This window comes from Canis lupus, chromosome 27 (assembly GCF_011100685.1).
Source record: "Canis lupus familiaris isolate Mischka breed German Shepherd chromosome 27, alternate assembly UU_Cfam_GSD_1.0, whole genome shotgun sequence".
Lineage (NCBI taxonomy): Eukaryota > Metazoa > Chordata > Mammalia > Carnivora > Canidae > Canis > Canis lupus.
The window spans coordinates 29620223-29642478 of record NC_049248.1 but is presented as its reverse complement, the minus strand read 5'-3'; the positions used below and the strand labels follow the sequence as shown (position 1 = coordinate 29642478).

General features: G+C 38.4%; 1 long non-coding RNA gene across 5 annotated transcripts in view; it reads right to left on the bottom strand.

Moving 5' to 3' along the window:
• Nucleotides 1-22256, bottom strand: part of LOC111092836 — a 117616-nt gene that overhangs the window by 10470 nt on the left and 84890 nt on the right. For 3 of the 5 annotated variants that reach the window (XR_005380015.1, XR_005380014.1, XR_005380017.1), the window contains 3 exons: nucleotides 17740-17860; nucleotides 16651-16725; nucleotides 2055-2252 (listed from right to left, as the gene is read on the bottom strand). This is a non-coding gene — a long non-coding RNA (uncharacterized LOC111092836). Of the gene's footprint in view, nucleotides 1-2054; nucleotides 2253-16650; nucleotides 16726-17739; nucleotides 17861-22256 lie in introns of those variants that run through there. The other 2 variants (XR_005380016.1, XR_005380018.1) reach the window with 2 other exon arrangements.

Below are 22256 nucleotides of genomic sequence, written 5' to 3'. Positions count from 1 at the left end.
GCATAGAACAGATTCTTTCTCATAGGTCTCAGAAGGAACCAACCCTGGCAATATCTTGATTTTGAACTTCTAGCCTGGAACTATAAGGCAATAAATTTCTATCATTTATGCCACCCAGTTTGTTGTACTTTGTATAGTAGCCCTAGCAATCTAAGACATTTGTGTTGGATCTAATTCTCACTATGGGACTAAGAAGAATGAAAGGTGGTAGAGGGGATTCAGAGAATTGTTATCATCTTGGGTATAGTCATTAAAATAATTTAATGACTTTAATAATTTACCATTGCCCAAGCTATAGTCATTAAAATAATTTCATACAGGGGAAGATTGGTTTCTTCAAACAGCTAAGAGGGATCTGCCTTGTGTTAAGAAAAAAGGTTGCATGTGAGTGGGTGTGGGTATTCAGGATTTTAAAGTTCTTGACTTCATTCAACTCTGCCAAAATGAACCAGTCCTCTGTCTCAAGGTCTACTTCTTACCCACAGGTGTCTTTTACAAAAGAGATCATGACAGAGTTGATTGTCAGTTTTGTTATAACTCTGCAACCATTAAATCTGGCCCTTGTGCTTGATTTTTAGCCATACTTAGTCTGCAACGAAGGCTTTCTAATCTTTCATTCAGTTTCTGAATCAAGCATCCAAAGCCTATAATTTGTCCTTTACACTTTCTAGGGCCATCAGAAATTTCCAACAAGCCTAAAATTTTTATAATTTCTATTGTCGTGACAGCAATTAAATGCCATAGTGATTTGATCTCCCTATGCCTTTGACCTGTGCATCATCCCATGCTGCTATTAATAATTTGGGATCAGGCTTTCTGCATGGAGCCTGCTTCTCCCTCTGCCTATGTCTCTGCCTCTCTCTCTGTGTATCTCTCATGAATAAATAAATAAAATAAAAATAAAATAATTTGTAATTATTTTTGTAATTGTGATGCCACTACATTCTATGAGTTATCAATGTTTCACTAAGCAATTTAGTCATTGGTCCTCAAAAATGTTAGCAATCAAATCCTAGAATCCTATTTTTTTTTATTTTATTTGTCTATTTATTCATAAGGGACACACAGAGAGAGGCAGAGACATAGGCAGAGGGAGAAGCAGGCTCCCTGCAGTGAGCTTCATGCAGGACTCAATCCCGGGACACCAGAATCACGCCCTGAGCTAAAGGCAGCTGCTCAACCATTGAGCCACCCAGGCATCTCCCAGAATCCTACTTTAAAGGAACATTTCCTGGAACCGCTTCTGGTACCAGTTACTATATCAGTCAAATTCTGGTAGGAAATACTGCACATTTAAATAGAAACATTGAAGAGTTTAAGAAAAATATAGGTCCATTGATTTTGACAAGAGTGCTAAGACAATTCAATGGGGGAAAGAACAGTGTTTTCAATAAATGGTGTTGGGATCATTCAATAGACATGCAAAAGAATCATGTTTGGACCCTTACTTCCTCCTTCCTCTTTCAGCACTCTATTTCCTTCATACAAAATTGACTGAAAATGGACTGAAGACCTTAGGTCTTTGTTAGAGCTAAAACTCTTAGAACTAGACTCAAGCATAAATCTTCCTCCTTGAGTCAGGCAATGGTTTTTTAGTTATGATGCTAAAAGTGCAAGCAACAGAAGAAATTTTGCCTTCATAAAAATTTTGTATTTTGGGGGATCCCCTCTACTTGCTAGATGGGACGCTGCTCAATTCATGAATCTCTTAATAAAACTAATTAGATCTTCAAAAACTATTTTTTCCTTTCAAAATACTTATAAAGAAAAAAAAAACTTATAAAGAAAGTGAAAAGACAACCCACAGAATATGAGAAAACACTTGCAAATCATATCCAGGGACTAATACTCAGAATGTATAAAAAACTCTTACAACCCAATAATAAAAAGATAAATAGCCCATTTAAAAATGGACAAAGGATCCAAATAGACATTTCTCCAAAGAAATATATAAAGGGCCAATATGCACATGAATATCATTGATGGTGAATGTCATTAACCATCAAGGAATGTAAATCAAAACCACAATGAAATACCACTTCATGCTCATTGTGATGGCTTTAATCAAAAAGATAGACAAGTGTGGTGAAGATGCAGACAAACTGGAAATCTGATACATCGCTGTTGAGAATATAAAATGGTACATCTGCTTTGGATAATAGTCTGGCAGTTCCTCAAAAGGTTATACATAGTTACCACAGGACCCAACAATTTCATTCCTGGGATATATTTTCATTCCTATAGATATGTACCTAAAAGAAATGGAAAACAAATGGAAACATCCTCACAAAAAGTTGTACCAAATGTTCATAGTGGTTGTATTCATTATAACCAAAAAGAGGAAACAATCGGACAATGTACACATGTACTCAATCACAGGCAAAGTCCTAACTTCTGCTGTTCACTTGCCCTTTATTTAGAGGTGGTGAGATTTCCCTTGCACCTTCATTTATCCACGTAAAACACCAAAGTTCCTCATCATCAAATTACAATGACTATAACCATCCACAATTGTTGAATGGTGGATTGCCCTCAGATTATGTGTTTATTTGGGCTGGATGGGATAGGAGTAGACTTCCCCATCCTTCCTGCTCCTCATGATGGCAGGCCCTCTTCTCCATCCTTCCTCCTCCTAGACTCCATTTCCTTTTACTTCTCCATGCAAGCAACCTGCTCTTCTGTCTCCTTCTCCCAATTCCCATCTATAATTCCATCTAGTTTGTATGAAGTAAAGAACTGGTTTTAAGAATTAAATGGCTTTGTACATAGGCATCTTAATCTTTTCAACTCTTCATAAGTTAGCAAATTTTGGGACTCCTCTTTCTGTGACATTGTGGCCTAAAGAAGAGGTAAAAGTAGCTTTTAAGATATCATTAAGAGAGCAAGGTGGTATACATTGAAAATAAATAAATTAATATTATGGTACATCACAGTAGCAGAAACACCATTCCTAAGACCCTTGTAGTCATCACTCCTTAGGGCCTAGATATGTTAGACAAGTAAGAGACCCTTTTGACTTAAAGACTCTTCAAATCAATAAACATGTATTTAAGAGTCTTGTACCATGCCATTTGCTATGTACCTTGCCATGTACCTTGCCAAGTGCTAGGGTAAATTGGTTAAACACAAAACTCACACAGTTCCTGCTTTTGAGGAGCATATTTTTATTAATTTCATGGGATAGTTTCAGTGTGGGATCTTATCTAGCCTTTTGCTGAGAAAACTTTTGCATATATTAGAGAAATGACACTTTACTCCTATTCCAATACTATCTCCAACTCCCTTTTAATTCAAGGCCTTCTTCATTACAACCCACATCCCACAATAAAAATTTAGACTCAAGAGTAGACAAGGCATAGTACAGATCTAGATATAAAATGGGAGGCCAATCAAAGATTCCAATTTGGGGTGCCTGAGTGTCTCAGCGGTTGAGTGTCTTCCTCTGCTCAGGGCATGATCCTGGTCCCGGGATTGAGTCCCACACTGGGCTCCCCATGGGGAGTCTGCTTGTCCCTCTGCCTATGTCTCTGCCTCTCTTTCTGTGTCTCTCATGAATAAATAAATAAAATATTGTTTTAAATTCCAATTTAATCACATTTCATATCTTAGATAGGAAGAGAAGAGTTTCTCTCATTAAGAAATTCCTTTGGAGGGCAGCCCAGGTGGCTTAGTGGTTTGGCGCCTGCCTTCAACATAGGGCCTGATCCTGGGATCGAGTCCCACGTCGGGCTCCCTGCATAGAGCCTGCTTCTCCCTCTGCCTGTGTCTCTGCCTCTCTCTCTGTGTGTCTCTCGTGAATAAATAAATAAATAAATAAATAAATAAATAAATAAATAAATAATCTTAAAAAAGAAATTCCTTTGGAGATTAATGGGGAAGGAATAGGATGTACAAGAGGATATTCTCAATTCTAACCTAGTAGAGACCCAAAGTGTTAGCCATCATGATGGTCTCCAGCTACAGCAGAAAAAAAAAAAAAGGAAGAAAAAATTTTTAGTGTTCTTCTATCCCAATATATTTATAATCTTGCAGGAAGAAAAGCTTCTTATGTAGGAGACAAAATCTTTAATCCAGAGGACATGAAGAAGAAAAAGATTCATGTTTAACTACATGAAAATTAAAACACACGATCAAAATGTTAAAAACACTTATGTTTTATATACATATAGAGAAACAGAGTGAGAGAGAGAGAAAAAGAAGGAAAGGGAGGGAGGGAGAGAGCTCTTACAACGAAAAGTACAACAATTCAATAGAGAAATTGGCAAAGGATGTGAACCTACTATTAACAGAAAAAATAAATATTAATGGTATATAAGCAAATAAAAAGATGTTCAGCTGCATTCATAATTAAGCAAATGCAAATTAAAACACCAAAATACCATTTTAACTTAGATGGAAAAATTCATGGTGCTAGAGAACTTATTGGAAAATAGATATACTAATTGAAACTATGAATCTTTGCAGCTTCTTTGGTAGGCAAATATTGGAAACATATATCAAAATTGAAAGCACAATACTCTGCATCAGCCATGACCTGTTTGCTTTCTGCTCTATTTCCTACTCTTTTGCTCAGCTCTGTCTCACAGAGGCTGAACCCTGCAAACTACAGTCCCCAGGCTCCTTTCCCCGCTAGTTTCCAGATAGATACAGTCAACGGGAAGTAATAGCAGGAGATAGAAGAGCAAAAGTATAGAAGAAGCTAGTATATTTATTTTCCCTTTCTGTTTCCAGGGCATTCCCAACAGTGGCTGCATCTGACTCATGCATGACCCAGTTCTCACCAGGCAGGACAATCCTTCCCTCTATGGTCCCAGCTCCCCAAAAGTGCTTCCAGCTCCAGCCTCTGGTCATACTACCACTTCTTAGTCTCTGCAGCCCCTAATAGCTTTATGCTGTTACCGATATTTAAGTCGCCTATTTGCCCTTTCAGGCTACATTTTACCTCTTTGAAACTGGCTCCCCATATTGAATCCCCTCTATTAAAAGTAACGTGGAGTGGGATTTTGCAATTTTGCTTGTTTTTGTTCTTAAAATTATTCTAACTGATAGACTCTCTGACTTGCACTTGTAGTAATTTTCCCTATATTCTTAGATATGGAGTATCTGTGTGCAAACACTTCAATATGAGGTTATTCAGCAAAGCATTGTTTTAAAAGAAAATGCACAAATATAAGCTAGATATTTACTGATAGATAGGTAATCCAAACAATGGAATATTATACAACTACTTAAAGGTATGAGGTAGATTTATAAATGTGTTGATGTGGAAAGATAGCCAAGATATTAAGAAAAAATAGCATGATGCAAAACAGTATGTAGTACAAAGTTTAAAAAAATGCACATATGTGTGTATACACTTTTTAAAATCATGGCTGAAGAACAGTTCTCTAGAGACAGACTGCCTGGGATTACATCTCATTCCAGAACTTGAACACTGTGTGAACTTGGGCAATTTCCTTGAGCTTTCTTTACTTATCTGTCCCTGTTTCTTTATCTATAAAATGGAGATAATAATTCTCATTTTTTAAAAAATTAAATGAACTATGGGATCCCCTGGGTGGCTCAGTGGTTTAGTGCCTGCCTTCAGCCTGGGACGTGGTCCTGGAGTTCCGGGATGGAGTCCCACGTCAGGCTCCCTGCATGGAGCCTGCTTCTCCCTCTGCCCATGTCTCTGCCTCTCTCTCTCTCTTTCTCGGTCTCTCATGAATAGATAAATAAAATCTTTTTTAAAAAAAATTAAATGAACTAATGCAAGAGTTGGAAAACTATAGCTCATAGGCCAAATCTGGCTGTTGCCTGTTTTTATAAATAAGGTTTTATTAGAACATAGTCACATTTGTTATATACTCTCTATAACTGGCATCCTTGGGAGTGGGGGGGGGGGAGGGTGGACCTAAGATGATGGCATAGTAGGAGGACCCTAGGCTTGCTTCATCCCTTGAACACAGCTAGATAACTATCAAATCATTCTGAATACCCAAAAAAATTGACCTGAGGACTTACAGAAGAAACTGCACAACTAAAAGGAGGGAAGAGGCCACATTGAGGAAGGTAGGAAGTGTGGCCGACTTAAGCAAGATGGAACCCGGGGGTCGTAATATATGTGGACTCGAGGAGGTGCTGTGTGCCCAGAGTAGTGGCCGAATGCCTTAATGGGGCGAGGAGAGCATCCACTGCAAGTCAATCGAGGAGATTGCGACGCTGGTGCAGAAGAAGCTGGCTAACCAGTCGGGCCTGGATGTGATCCGCATCCGCAAGCCTTTCCACACTGACAGTCCTAGCATCCAGGGCCAGTGGCACCCCTTCACCAACAAACTGACAATGTTGGGTGGGCTACGCCCAGGAGAAGTCCAGAATGCTATGCTAGCCCAGGCACAAGTGCCATAAAGAGTTGCTCCACCAACTACAATCTCAGGCTCTGGACTCTTACCTCAGTGGAAGTGGTTCTTCCTCTTTCAGAGGAATTCCAAGCCCACACAGGCAGATGGAGCCCACCAAAAGAGACATTGATGCCAAAGCTTTTGCTTGGGATAAAGAAGAGCTCTTCATTGCTCAGGAGGGGCAGTGACTTTGTTCGTCTCCTAATTCTTTCCTGTTTGACATCCCTGAAATCTGACCGTTCAAGAATATTGCAGGCATTTATTTCTGAAATCCAGATTGATAACAGTGATCTCAAATCCTGGTGAGGAGTTTCAAGATTGGCTTCACAAGAGTCTCCAATGTTCTCTTTCTACAGTCATTGAGCTAGAGAGCTAGCTAGCCCCTTATACTGTGCTGTGAACCTGGCATTAGGATAACCATTTTATATCTGTGTGAATGTTTAGATTAGAAAAGTGAGGTTAATAAACTTGCCCAAGGTTACAAAAAAAAAAAGTGGTTTGGGAGAGAAGCAGATCACAGGTGCTACTGAGGGGAGAGAATCCTAGACACAAGAAAGGCGAGAGAGAGTGGAGTGCATAGAAATGCACAAAAGAATAGTTCCCCAAAGCCATTGGCTGAGAAAACAAATGGGGCTGATTTCCATGAGTTTTTGCAATCAGTGGGGCTCAAAGACTGGAGTCTTAGAGGCATGGGGACTTGGCCGGGATAGAGACCTGAGTGTGCTGCCCTACTCCTGGAAAGAAGACATGAAAGCAACCTCAGGGCAGATAACATGATCTGAGGATCACCTACAGTGCATGGGGGCAGGGGGGATAGAGGGAAGACTATTCCCTCTACTTGCAGTGCAACTATGAGAGGTGCCGTTGCCTCTCCAGGGACAAGAGGGCCAATGGAGGCCATTTTACTCCCCTGCCCCTCAGCATCAGCACAGAAATACGTACTGAGAGTGACTAACAGACATTGACTGTTTAGCCTGCTTTGCTCCAAATTCCAACCCCCTGTGCTTTAGTGTGACTGCCTTTCTGGGTCAAACCTTCATTGATCTTAGCCCAGTGAGACTCTCACATAGAAGACCAGTGTGGGTGCCCACCACACCAGGTTCCTAAAGTTTGGAGTCAGCAGGTTTGTCTGTGATAGAGCCCAAAGTGCACTGCATACTTCAGGCAGGTAAGCAACCCAGAGATGGACAGTGTGAAAACAGCAATTTGAAAAATGCCTAGGATGCACAAGGGGAAATTATTTCCTCTTTGGGAGCCTTGCCTGAGAGGATCAAGCACAGACTCCCATCTATTGAGACAAAGAATCATTTCCATCCCCCATCCCTCATCATAAAACAACTTCAGTAAACAGCACAGGGCAATAATGGCTGCCTAACCTGATTACATCAGGTCCCGCCCACCCCCCACCCCCCCACCCCCCCACCCCCCTACCCCCCCGCTGGTACTGCTTTTCTCCAGCAAGTGTGCCTTAGAACCAGTGCAGCAGACCTCTTAAACAGAAGACCAGTACAATCTCCACCCCCCACCAAATCTATTGACCACAGAGTTCTGCAAAGCTTCAGTTCTAGTGAAAATAGTATCAGGTCTCATTTAACAATCAGACCAGAGCACACCTAGTTAAAACTTGCCACACCCTGGACAAGGTCCAAACACTCCTCACTGTAGGCAAGGAGACCCTCTGCAGATGACTGACCTGAGGGACAGAGCAGCCAAAACATAGCAGCAGAGCACATGCAGCACTTAACAGAGGCACTTCCTAAAGCACTAGGCCCTGGATATTATACAATTGCTTCTTCATAAAAACATTACTCACAGGAACAGGAAACAAAACAGAATTTTCTAACACAGAAAAGAAGACAGAGACCTAGATCAAATGCCAAGACAGAGGAATTCATCCCAAAATAAAGAGTAAGAAAATCACAGCCAGAGATCTAATCAAAACAGATATAAGTAACATGCCTGATGAAGAATTTAAAGCACAGATACAGATACTTGCTGGCCTCGAGAAAAACATGGAAGACATCAGGAAGACCCTTACCAGGGGGATCAAAGAGCTAAAAAACAATCAGGGAAAAATGCAATAATTCAGATTCAAAACTGTCTGAATGTAATGACCACAAGGATGGAAGAAGCAGAATAAGTAATATAAGGGAGAGAATAATGGAAGATAATAAAGCTGGGGAATAAAATAAGGAACTATGGATCGGGTGAATAGACTTCAGAAACTCAGTGGTTCCATCAAATGTAATAACATTCATATTATAGGAGTTCCAGAAGAAGAAAAAGAGATAGAAAAGGGGGAAGAAGGTTTATTTGAGGAAATAAGGACTGAAAACTTCCCTAATCTGGGGAAGGAAACAGACATCCAGATTCAGGAGGCACAGAGAACTCCATTCGAAACCAACAAAAAACAGGCCAACCAAGACATATTGTGATTAAATTTGCAAAATACACTGATAAAGAAAAAATCCTGAAAGCAGCAAGACAAAGGAAGTCCCTAACCTACAAGGGAAGACCCATAAGTTTAGCTACAGTTCTCTCCACAGAAACTTGGCAAGCCAGAAGAAAACGGTATGATATATTCAACATCCTCAATGAGAAAAACATGCAGCAAGGTTGCCATTCAGAATAGAAGGAGAGATAAAGAGTTTCCCAGACAAACAAAAACTAAAGTTCATAACCACTGAGCCCTGCAAAAAATATTAAAGGGGACTCTTTGAGTGGAAGGAAAGACCAAAAGCTACAAAGACTAAAAAGGAACAAAGAAAATCTCCAGAAACAAGTAATGAAGTGGCACTAAATATATATCTATCAATGGACTAAATACTCCAATCAGAAGACATAGGGTATCAGAATGGATTAAAAAACAAAAAACAAAAACCAAGATCCATCTATATGCTGCCTACAACCATTCATTTTAGATCTAAAGATACCTGCAGATTGAAAGTAAGAGGATAGAGAACCACTTATCATGCTAATGGATGTCAAAAGAAAGCCAGAGTAGCAATACTTATATCAGACAAAGTAGATTTTAAACTGTAACAGGAGGGCAGCCCTGGTGGCTCAGTGGTTTAGCGCCACCTTCAGCCAAGGGCCTGGTCCTGAAGACCAGGGATCAAGTCCCGCATCAGGCTCCCGGTGCATGGAGCCTGCTTCTCCCTCTGCCTGTGTTTCTGCCTCTCTCTCTCTCTGTGTGTCTATCATGAATAAATAAATAAAATAAAATAAAAATAATAAACTGTAACAGGAGACAAAGAAGGGTACTATATCAAAATAAAGATGTCTATCTAACAAGAAGTTCTAACAATTATAAATATTTGTGCACCCAACTTGGGAGCACCCAAGTATATAAAACAATTAAAAACAAACTTAAAGGAATGCATTAATAATAATACAATTACAGTGGGAGACTTTAACACCCCACCTCCAGGAATGAACAGATCATCTAAGCAGATAATCAGCAAGAAAACAATGGCTTTGAATGACATATTGGGCCAGATAGCCTTAATAGATAAATTCAGAACATTTTATCCTAAATTAGCAGAATACACATTCTTTTCAAGTGTACATGAGACATTCTCCAGAATAGATCACATACTAGGTCACAAATAAGGCCTCCACAAATACAAGACTGAGATCATACCATGCATAATTTCTGACCACAATGCTATGAAACTTGGAATCAACCACAGGAAAAAATTTGAAAAGAAAACAAATACTTGGAGGTTAAAGAATGTGCTACTAAAGAGGTGCCTGGGTGGCTCAGTCAGTTAAGCACCTGCCTTCTGCTCTGGTTGTGATCTCTGGGTTCTGGGACCAAGCCCTTCATGAGGCTTCCTGCTCAGCAAGGAGTCTGCTTCTCCCTCTCCCTCTGCTGACTGCACCCACATCAGTTCTGCTCAATTTCTCTCTCTCTCAAATAAATAAAATCTTAAAAGAAAAAAGTGCTAATAAAGAATGAATACATCAACCAGAAAATTAAAGAAAAAAATTTAAATTACATGGAAACAAATGAAAATGAAAACATGATGGTCCAAAACTTTGAGATGCAGCAAAAGTGGTCATAAGAGGGGAGTATATGACAATACAGGCTTAAACTCAAGAGGCAAGAGCAATCTCAAATAAATAATCTAATCTTACATCTAAAGAAGCCAGAATAAGAACAACAAATCATACCTAAAGCCAGCAGAAGAGGGGAAATAATAAAGATTACAACAGAAATCAATAATATAGAAACAAAAAAGCAGTAGAACAAACCAACAAAACCAGAAGTTGGTTTTTTGAAAAAAGTAATAATATTGATAAACCCCTGGCTAGACTTATCAAAAAGAAGAGAAAAGACCCAAATAAATTAAATCACAAATGAGAGAGGAGAAATAACAGGCAACACTACAGAAATATAAACAATAATAAGAAAAACTTATGAAAAATTACATGCCAACAAACTGGGCAATCTGGAAGAAATAGACAAATTCCTAGAAACCTACAATCTACTGAAACTGAAACAGGAAGAAATAGAAAACTTGAACAAACTGATAACCAGCAAAGAAATTGAATCAGTAATCAAAAATCTTCCCACAAACAAAAGTCCAGGGCCAGATGGCTTCCCAAGGGAATCCTACCAGACATTTAAAGAAGAGTTAATACCTCTTCTTCTCAAACTGTTCCAAAAACTAGAAATGGAATAAAAATTTCAAACTCATTCTACCAGGCCAGAATTACCTTGATTCCAAAACTAGACAAAGGCCCCATTAAGAATAAGAATTACAGCCCAATATCCCTGATGAACATGGATGCAAATAAATTCTCAAGAAGACACTAACAAATCAAATCCAACAGTGTATGAAGAACATTATTTGCCATGATCAAGTGGGATTTTTTCCCCTGGGCTGCGCAGGTGGTTCAATATTCACAAATCAATCAAGGTGATGATCCACCACATTAAAGAAGAAAGGATAAGAACCATATGATCCTCTCAATAGATAAAGAAAAAGCATCTGAAAAGTACAACACACATTCATGATAAAAACCCTCAACAAAGTAGGGACAGATGGCACATATCTCAACATCATAAAGGCCAGGTATGAAAAACCCACAGTTAATATTGTCCTCAATGGGAACAAACTGAGAGATTTTCCCCTAAGGTCAGGAACAAGACAGGGATGTTCATTCTCCCCACAATTGTTCAACATAGTAGTGGAAATCCTAGCCTCAGCAATTAGACAACAAAAAGAAATAAAAAGCATCCAAACTCAAGGAAGAAGTCAAACTTCTCACTATTTGCATATGACATGATACTCTATACAGAAAACCCAAAAGACTCAACCAAAAAATTGCTAGAGCTGATACACAAATTCAGTAAAGTCACAGGATACAAAACCAATGTACAGAAATCTGTTGCATTCCTATACACTAATAATGAAGCAGCAAAAGAGAAATCAGGGAATCAATCTCATTTACAATTGCATCAAAAACCATAAAGTATCTAGGAATAAACCCAATCAAAGAGGTAAAAGATCTATACTCTGAAAACTATAAAACACTTACGAAAGAAATTGAAGAGGACATAAAGAAATGAAAAAACATGATTCCAAGCTCAGGAATCAAAAGAACCAAAATTGTTAAAATGTCTATACTGCTCAAATCCATCTACACATTTAATGCAATCCCTATAAAAATGACACCAGCATTATTCACAGAGCTCACACAAACAATCCTTAAATTTGTATGGAACCACAAAAGACCCTGAGTAGTCAAAGCAATCTTGAAAAAGAAAGGCAAAGCTAGAGGCATCACAATTCCAGCCTTCAAGCTATATTACAAAGCTGTAGTCAGCAAGCCAGTATGCTACTGGCACAAAAACAGACACATGGATCAATGGAACAGATTAGAAGACCCAAAATGGGCCCACAACTATATGGTCAACTAATCTTTGACAAAGCAGGAAAGAATATCCAATGGAAAAAAGACAGTCTCTTCAACAAATGGTTTTGGGGAAACTGGACAGATACATGCAGAATGAAACTGGACCAGTTTCTTAAACCACATAAAAAAGTAAATTAAAAATGGATGAGAGGCCTAAATTTGAGAAAGGAAACCATCAAAATGCTAGAGGAGAACACAGGCAGTAACCTCTCTGGCTTTGACAGTAGCAACTTTTTATTAGATATTTCTCCTGAGGCAAGGAAAGAAAAGCAAAATAAACTATTGGGAGTACATCAAGATAAAAAGCTTCTGCACCAGTGAAGGAAACAATCAATAAATCTAAAGACAACTTTTGGAATGGGAGAAGATATTTGCAAACTACATATTTGATAAAGGTTTAGTATCCAAAATCTATAAAGAGCTTATCAAACTCCATACCCAAACCCCAAATAATCCAGTTAAGAAATGAGCATAAGACACATATAGACATTTTTTCAAAGAAGACATTCAGATGGCTAACAGACACATGGAAAGATGCTCAACATCACTCATCATCAGTGAAATACAAATCAAAACCACAATGAGGTTCATCTCACACCAATCAGAATAGCTAAAATTAACAACACAAGAAACAACAGCTGTTGGTGAGGATGCAGAGAAAGAGGGTTCCTTTTGCACCATTGGTGGGAATGCCAACTGTGCAGCCACTCTAGGCAACAGTATGGAGGTTCCTCAAAAAGTTAAAAATAGAACTGCCTGACAATCCAGCAATGCACTACTAGGTATTTACCCAAAGGATATAAAAATACTGATTCAAAGAAATACATGCACCCCAATGTTTATAGCAGAAGCATCAACAATAGCCAAATTATGTAAAGAGCCAAAGTATACATGGACTGATGTATATTTTGCCATTCATAATGACATGGATGGAGCCAGAGAGTATTATCCTGAGTGAAATAAGTTAGTCAGAGAAAGACAGATACCATATGATTTCACTCATATATGGAATTTAAGAAACAAAACAGATGAACAGGTAAGAAAAAGAAAGAAAGAAAAGAAAAGAAAGAAAAGAAAAGAAGACAAAAGAAAAGAAAAGAAAAGAAAAGAAAAGAAAAGAAAGAAAAGAAAAGAAAAAAAGAAAAGAAAAGAAAAAAAGAAAAGAAAAGAAAAGAAAGGGAGGGAGGGAGGGAGGGAGGAAGGAAGGAAGGAAGGAAGAAGAAGAAGAAGAAGAAGAAAGAAAGAAAGAAAGAAAGAAAGAAAGAAAGAAAGAAAGAAAGAAAGAAAGAAGAAAGAAAGAAGAAAGAAAGAAAGAAAGAGAAAGAAAGAAAGAAAGAAGAAAGAAGCAAACCAGAAAACAGACTTTTAACTATAGAGAACAAACTGAGGTAACTGGAGGGGAGGTTGGGGGGGGGGGAATGAGTTAAATGGGTGATGGGTATTAAGCAGGCTTTTGTGATAAACAGTAGGTATTGTATGTAAGTGATGAATCACTAAATTGTACACTTTAAACTAATATTACACTGCTTGTTAATAATCTGGAATTTAAATAAAAACTCGACAATGATAAAAATCTATTGATGATAGATAGATATTCTCTATAACTGCTTTCATAGTCCAACAAAAGAGTAGAGTAGTTGCGACAGAGACCAAATGATCCAGAAAGCCTAAAACACTATTTGGCCTTCACAGAAAAATTTTGCTGAGCCCTGCCTGAATCAAATTACAGCCCAGCTGCAAAATGGGCATAATAATAACTGCCTTATATTAATATTAGAGTTCAATGAAATAATTAGTGTCTAGACAGCTAATAATCTACTAATAATCTATTGTTAGCAGAAACCTTACCAGTAAAGTCAAAAACCACATTTTTATATGTTATATGTATTATATTCTATATTCTTTTTTTTTTATATTCTATATTCTTACAATAAAATAAGCTAGAAAAAAGAAAATGTTAAGAAAATCATAAGGAAGAGAAAATATATTTACAGCAATGCACTATATATATATATTTATTTAAAATCCATGTGTAAGTGAACCCACACAGTTCAAACCCATATTATTCAAGGGTCTATTGTAATGTTCTTTTCATGTCAAGATAGGGAGGATTGTTGGAGTCTCTGGGCTTCAGCATGTGGTAAACACTAAAGTGTAGATGTTTTCATACAAGTAGTTGTGAAAGATACAAAGCTCTTGGGGACATACAGAGGCCTCCCTGGGAGGGTTTGCCAAAACCAGAGCTACATCTGAGGGCTGGTTCATTTGTAAGTCCATGGGAAGACTCAGAAAACATGAATCGGCAGTTTTCCACAGAAACTCATCAAGAGTATTCTCTTTTCTCCCATTTGGAGTTTGGATGGGATATGTATAGCTCTATAGATTGATGTTCTTTAAAAGAATGCTACAAGTTATGGGAAAAGAGCCTCGCTTGGAAATCATGCTAAACTCCTCTCTGTAGCTATTTTAGTTACATACTGCTAGATAATAAACTATTCCCAAGTACTCGTGGTTCTGTAGTCTGAACTCCAGGCAGGGTTTGACTACATGGTTCTTCTACTCCATGTGGCCAGAGCCATGGTCACTCACTAGGCTGATTTTAGCTATGGGTCTGGCTAGGCTGGAAGGCCCAAAAAGATGTCACTCACATTTCTTGTGCCTCAGTGCTCCTCCATATGGTCTTCCTTTCTCCACGTGGTCTCTCCCTTCAGTAGTCTTGCCTGGGCTTCTTTACACTGAAGGGGTTTGGTAGAGACCCCCAAAATGTGCCATTTTGACATGTGGACTATTTTGAGCTGAAGGAGTGGAGATGCTGTGGGCTCGAGATCAACTTTGGCCCCTCCCTTAAATACACAGGAGAACCTAAATTGGAGACCTTTCCCAGAATAAGGTTAATTGCCGGAGATAAATATTATCTGAGTGACCTACTTGTACAGCAGGGCAAGCATCTAATTACCAAGCATCTCCTCTTCTTATTGCCCTGTGAATTGGATTTCTTCCCTTCCCTTTGAAATCCCAGAACCCTACTCCCTTCTACTTAGTTCAGGATGGTATATATACCTCATTTTGCCTGTCTTTGGAATTTCCATGTCTGTGTGGATTTCCTGTATCAATGAAATTAAATCTGATTTTCTCCTGACAATCTGTCTCATGTCAAAGTGACTTGCAGTCCAGCTAGAGAGATCTTGAAGAGGACGGGAAATTCTTCCTCTTCGACAACACCATGGAATCTAGCTTCTTGAAACAAAAATGGGAACTTCCAGACTCCTGAAAAGCTAAGCCTAGAACTGGCACAGCATCACTTTGTTGGAAGGGAAACTTTTCCTCTACCAACTTAGGTCTGTTCATTGGGAGCCTGGAAATTAATTAGCAATAGATAAACAGGAAAAAAACAAACAAGTTTTATTCATATGGATGCAGGAATATCCAAAAGAAGAGACTCACTGGACAGTTAGGGATAAAGATTTCTATATTAACAGGAGAATGAGGAGGGGATATTATAGATATAGGACTTCTATGAGAAAGAAATAGCAGAGCAAATGGAAAGTAGTACAATCTGTAATTATGTTTCTTTATGCAATTTCTCATCCTGGAAATCTCTGTATGAAGTCAGGTAAGGGAAGCTCAGAGAAGGCTTCTTTTTGCATCTGCTGTATCTCAAATATCTTCATTTTAAAACAATCTTTATACCATCTTAGTGGGTTGTAAGTCTCTTCAACTTCCACCTCATTCTACTAGTCAAGGCAAGTTACAGGTCAGACCAGATGCACACAAAAAAAACACAAAAAACACACACACACACACACACACACACACACACAAAAAAAAAAAAAAAAAAAAAGACCAGATGCACAAAAAAGAAATAATCTCAACCTCTTTTTTTTTTTTTTCATTTAAAAGAAAAGAAGCCCAACCCAGTGGGAAGCCCAACACTGGGCTTAAACTCATGACCCTGAGATCAAGCATCAGACACTTAACTGACTGAGCCACCCAAGCACCCCAATAATCTCTACCTCTTTTTTTTTTCTTTTTGGATTTTATAATCTCTACCTCTTAGTGGCTGGAGCAGACATGCATGGAGGGAGGAAAGAACTTATGGTGGTCATCTTTAAGGACAATCTGCCACAGAGGTTGAAATTAAAGGATTCGAAAGGAGACTCTTGTCTAGGCTTTCCTTACAATGCTCCAGGGACCATTTTTTTGCATTAGACAGAAAAAGGAAGTTCCCAGGCAAGTAAAATGTCTGCTTCCAGTGTCCTTCAGGTGCCACCCAACCCCACCAGCTACTCCAGATATATCATAAAGAAGCCCAAGACTCTCACAAACCCCAAATCCGAAGTCTCACCTCTGGCTCTTGTTAATGAATCAGGTTATCACGGAATGTGGACTGTTCTGATGATAGAGGCAGCATGAAACAGAACTGGAGAGGATCCAAGAATAATGGGCAGAGATTCATCAGAAAAATCTTTTTGAAAGTGTAATAGGTATGTGTGATATTATTTAAGCTGTTATTCACTTCTATAGAAAACTTGAGAAATAAACGAGTGGCTACACTGAGCTGAGTTGTTTAGAGGCAAGTAGTTTGTGAGACAGGTAGAACCCATAAGATGTTTTCATGAACCTTCATCAACATTGAATATACATGGAGTTTATAAAGCAATAAAAAACTGCAATGCATTAAATACGTACAAGAAATACAAGTGCTCAGTGTTTGTGAAGTATAGCGGGGCTGTCAGTGATCCCTCTTGCTCAGCTAGAGAGTGCAACAGTTAAAACCAGAAATAGACAAGACCGCCTAACTCATGCTTGAACTAAAACTCATTGTTCTTATTTCTTATCACACTTTCTTGAGGGATTGATGAAGATATTTTACAGTGACCAGAATGTTCCAACCACCAAGCCAGAAAGGCCCTGATAGCAAACAGAATGCCTAGAAGACCGCATCCCATACATTCCCTTCTCTGCCCATGATCACATGCTGAGCACACACCAACTTCCACCCTTGATCACGTGCTCCCTGTTTCCTTGCTTGCATGTACCACCCCAATCCTGCAGCCTCTCCTTATAGAGCTTCCGGTGCCCATTTTCCAGACAGGTCAGTTGTGAGCCTAGAGCCTGCTACCTCCCCAGACTGCTACCTCCTGAAATAAATTTCTCCCTTCCTCTTCTCCAAAACCCATCTCTTAAGTTATTGGCTTCTCCTGCAAAGAGTTTATCCGAGTGTGTTGGCAAACCCAGCTGGGAGCCTTGCTTTCAATTTGTCCAGCTCCTCAGGATTCCCTGGAATGGAACAGGAGGCTGTGGCCATGTACCAGAGCTTATGGTTTCATTTCATAAGTTAGTGGCTCTGATAGATGGGTAACAGAGACATTGCCACGCAGATAAAATTCAGTAGGCTAACTAGCAGGTAACACCTGTGGCCAGGTATACTTACCTCTGGGTCTCTCTGATATGAAAAGGTATCATTGGGCCCAAATACCTTTCCTCTAATTGAACCTTCTTGCTCAAACTTCAAGTCTGGTCCCCGAAACCATGTGAGTAGCAGGGAAGGCCTGCTGTAGCAGAGAGAGAGGTAGAACATATGAACATCATGTATCCCAGGATTCAGGTTTCAGGTGATAAGGCCATTATATCCCACTTGCACCCTATCTTTTTCATTTTTATTTTTCACTTGCATTCTATCTTAATTGTGTTAATCTCACTCTCTTTTCCTTTACCACTTGTGGTTTATTTCAGATTTATTCACTGAACCATGCGATTTGTGTACCTTAAGTTGTCTGTGAGCCTTTCTGTACCATAGCTTCTGAGTTAGCTTGTTGGGTTGTGTACTTGGCAAACATAACAGATAATTCCTCATTAGAACAGAAAGTTTTTAAAGTTCAGATTGAAAAATAAAATAAAAATAAAAAATAAAGTTCAGATTGAGATGTTGGATTTCTGCTTCTGTGATGTTAACACACTAACGATTGTTTTTTTTTTAAGATTGTGGGAATCAGTCTGGTCTGCTTTTTCATTTATCCTGGGATCCTAAGGCCCCAGGGTTTAATGAAGAGAATACTTTTAAGTTCTATGTCACATATAAACAAAGAGCAGTGAGAAATACTTTACTTCTGGGGCCTACCCTTTTCATTGCTCTTCTACTGTTTCCTTTTTTCTTTGATAAACTTCTCAAGAGCAATATAAAATATTGTTCTCTTTCTCCCCACCCACTTACCCCATAACCCTCTGCAATCTGACCTCCCACTCACTAGCCACTGAAATTCATTAAATGTCCCAATGACATTGTAATGAACAAATCCAAAAGTTTCTTCCCATTTCTTACTTTGCCCTCAGGTGTCATCTCACTATGAATCACTCCCTACTTGATACATTATCTCTTCCTGGCTTCCCTAGTATTCCAAACCCTATCTCCTTGGGTGGTATAGGGGATCAAAATATGTCACTCCCAAATATGCCACTTTGGCATAAGAATTATTATAAGCTGAAGAAAATTGAGAAACATCAGATACCAAAAAAGTTCTCTGCATCCCCGCACTTGCCTAAAAACATACTTAGATTTTTTTTAAGTTTTAATTTTTTATTATTTATTTATTTTTTAAGTAAAGCTCTATGCCCTATATAGGGCTTGAACTCATGACCCTAGATCAAGAGTTGCATGCTCAAAAAAAAAAAAAAAAAAAAAAAAGAAAGAGTTGCATGCTCTACTGACGGAGCCAAGCAGGTACCTCTAAGTTTTATTTAAATTCCAGTTAGCTAGCATATGGCATAATATTAGTTTCAGGTGTACAATACAGTAATTCAACAATTTCATGCAACACTGAGTGTTCACTCCTTAGTCTCCATTACCTATTTTAACCCATCTCCCACCCTCATCCTCTAATGACCATCAATTTGTTCTCTGTAGCTAAGAGTCTGTTTTCTGGTTTGCCACTTTCTCTTTTTTTTTTTTTAACCCTTTACTTGTTTGTTTTGTTTCTCAAATTCCACATATGAGTGAAATCATATGGTATTTGTCTTTTTCTGATTGACTCATTTTATTTAGCATAATATACTCTAGATCCATCTCTGTTGTTGTAAATGGCAAGATTTCATTATTTTTTTATGACAGAGTAATATTCCATTGTGTGTGTGTGTGTGTGTATATATATATATATATATATATATATATATATATCCTCTTCTTTATCCATTCATCAATTGATGGATACTTGGGCTGTTTCCACAATTTGGCTATTGTAGATAATGCTGCTGTAAACACCAGGGTGCATGTATCCTTTTGAATTGGTATTTTCGTATTCTTTAGGTAAACACCTAGCAGTGGAATTGCTGGATCATAAGGTAGCTCTATTTTCAACTTTTTGATGAAGCTCCTTACTATTTTTCCAGACTGGCTGCACCAGTTTGCATTCCCACCAGCAGTGCAAGAGGCTCCCCTTTCTCCATATCACCAACACCTATTATTTCTTGTATTATTGATTTTAACCATTCTGACGGGTATGAGATCATAACTCATTGTAGTTTTGCTCCATTCCATCCCTCCCATCTCCATTGCATTGTTCCATTAAGTGAACAGAAGTATGCCCAGCAATGTGGGAACTGGAGATCAGAGGCTCTTGGTAAATGGTTTATTTTTCTGATAGCATATGAACCTCAGTGTATGCGATAGGAGACAAACTGCAAAAACCTAGCACCAAGTGCCCTTTGCAATAGACTTGCTACACCACCACCTTTTAAGCAAAATACTACCAGAGATTGTAGTATTTAAGAGAGGTCAGAAAAAAAAAAATAAGAGAGGTCAGTGTTGTGGTAGTATGGTCAATAAAGCACATTCTGTATCTTGGAGAGGTTTGACAATCTTATATAAAGGAGAAACAGACAATAGAATCAGAGATCATAACCTGAGAGCAGAAATTTGAGTGCTGGTATACCACAAGGTTTTATTATTCCTACCAGCTGCTCCTGGTGAATGGCCAAATCAACATGCCAGAGACTTGTCTCACTGTAACCTTGAGAACGTGTGGGGTAGGGTGGGGGGGACAATCTGTGTGGGGTTCCTAAAAGATAGGTGCCTTAAAAAACACAAAATCGAAGAGAGCAAAACCACAAATAGTTCTGGTGACTGGAGGAGACTAATGGGAAGTGATGTAAGAGAGTCATAAAGTCTAAATCACATCTCTGTTACAGATCAATGTTGTTAATGCTAAAGATTTTACCTAATCTCATTAATTAAAAGAGAAAAACCAGGAAAGCTGTTATAACCTATTCAAAGAAGTCAAAGAAGAACAAATTTATGTGGAATAAAGGAATGTTGAAATTAATGTGCAAATGAAAGCAAAACTGGCTTGGGGTGGGGCAAGTGAGTTGTCCTCCATTTGAACAGACATTATTCGCATATCCATAAGCAAGAATAATTTTGCATTGTTTTCAATTCATTGATGTAGCAATCAATTATTTTGCATTGTGAACAAACTTACAGAGGTATAAAATACCTCTCTTAAGCTTAGAATCAGATAACCAAACCAAGTGTGCTATAGACAATGGGGTTTTCCAGGGATGCAAATCTTTCCCTAAATGCAATGTCTTAGAAGGATGCACAATAAACATCTTTGCCCTGCCAAAGGTAGGGAAGTGTTCTGTGTTTTCTTTAGACAGTTGTGCAAAATGGGGCTTTTTAATAAAAATGTCTTCATGTAAAGTCTGTTCCAAAAAAAGGCAAACATTTAAAAGTTGACTTGAATTGAGTGCTGCACAATTTAAAAGACTAACACTCCGCTCTGTAGTCAGTGACTGAGTTTGAATCCCAGATTCACCACTTAATAGCTGTTTAATCTTGAACAAGGTACTTAGCCTCTGTAAGTCAGTTTCTTAGACTACAAAAAGGAATATGTTAATACTACCCTTCATGGAATTATTGTGAAGATTAACTGAGAAAATGTATGTAAGGTACTTAGCACTATGGCACAGAGTAAATATTAATAATATTGCCGATTATTATTGTTATTAATTACTATGAAATTGAAGTAGTGTGGAAGGGCAGGCCCTGAAGGGTATTGCGAAGCTAAAAACTCTGAGTCACTCTTTGAGTACCATCTTCAGAAGGGCCTTCACTTCAGACAATGTAAAGTTCAAATATATATGTTAGTAACTCTGGGAAAAGTTATGACTGGAAGAATTTGAAGTGTCCTATATTAACCAGTTCATAGAATTATAGAAATTTAGAGCTGCAAATAGTCCAGTATTTTTCTTTTCAGGCTAGGAAACTCTTATGGACATATTAATTCCTTTAATGTCATAGAAAAGTGAAAAGGATGGTAGTGGAAGGGCTCTGAGAAATGAAGAAGAATATGCTACCCCAAAATATGCCAAAATATGTATTATTGCAAGCTGAAAGCAACTTAGAATTAACAGATGCAAAAAGAAGTCTTCTTGGAGATTCCTTTATCTGATTAAAAAGTGGACACTTCTGAAAAATGATGACAGCTGTAAATCCCCTTTCCAGCGGAGTTCTATGACCATGAAGATGGAAAGTTGGCACTGAGGTGAGTCTACATAAACAAATCTTACTAAAATAATCTTTAGTTCCATTAGTTTCACCACATTTTTACCTTCTCTAAAAGCCCCCTTTCCTTTATTTAGTACTTTCTATACTTTATCGCCCTTTGTTAAAATGATGTATAAGCCATCAAGCCTAACTACTTTTCAAGCTTTTGCTTCTTTACTGTGAACTCTCATGTATATAAAATTGAAAATATTATGGGATTCCTGCGTGGCCAGTGGTTTAGTTCCGCCTTCAGCCCAGGGTGTGATCCTGGGGTCCTGGGATCAAGTCCCACATCAGGCTCCCCGCATGGGAGCCTGTGTCTGTGTATCTGCCTCTCTCTCTCTCTCTCTGTGTCTCTCATGAATAAATAAATAAATATTAAAAAAAGAAAATATTAGCATAAATAAGCA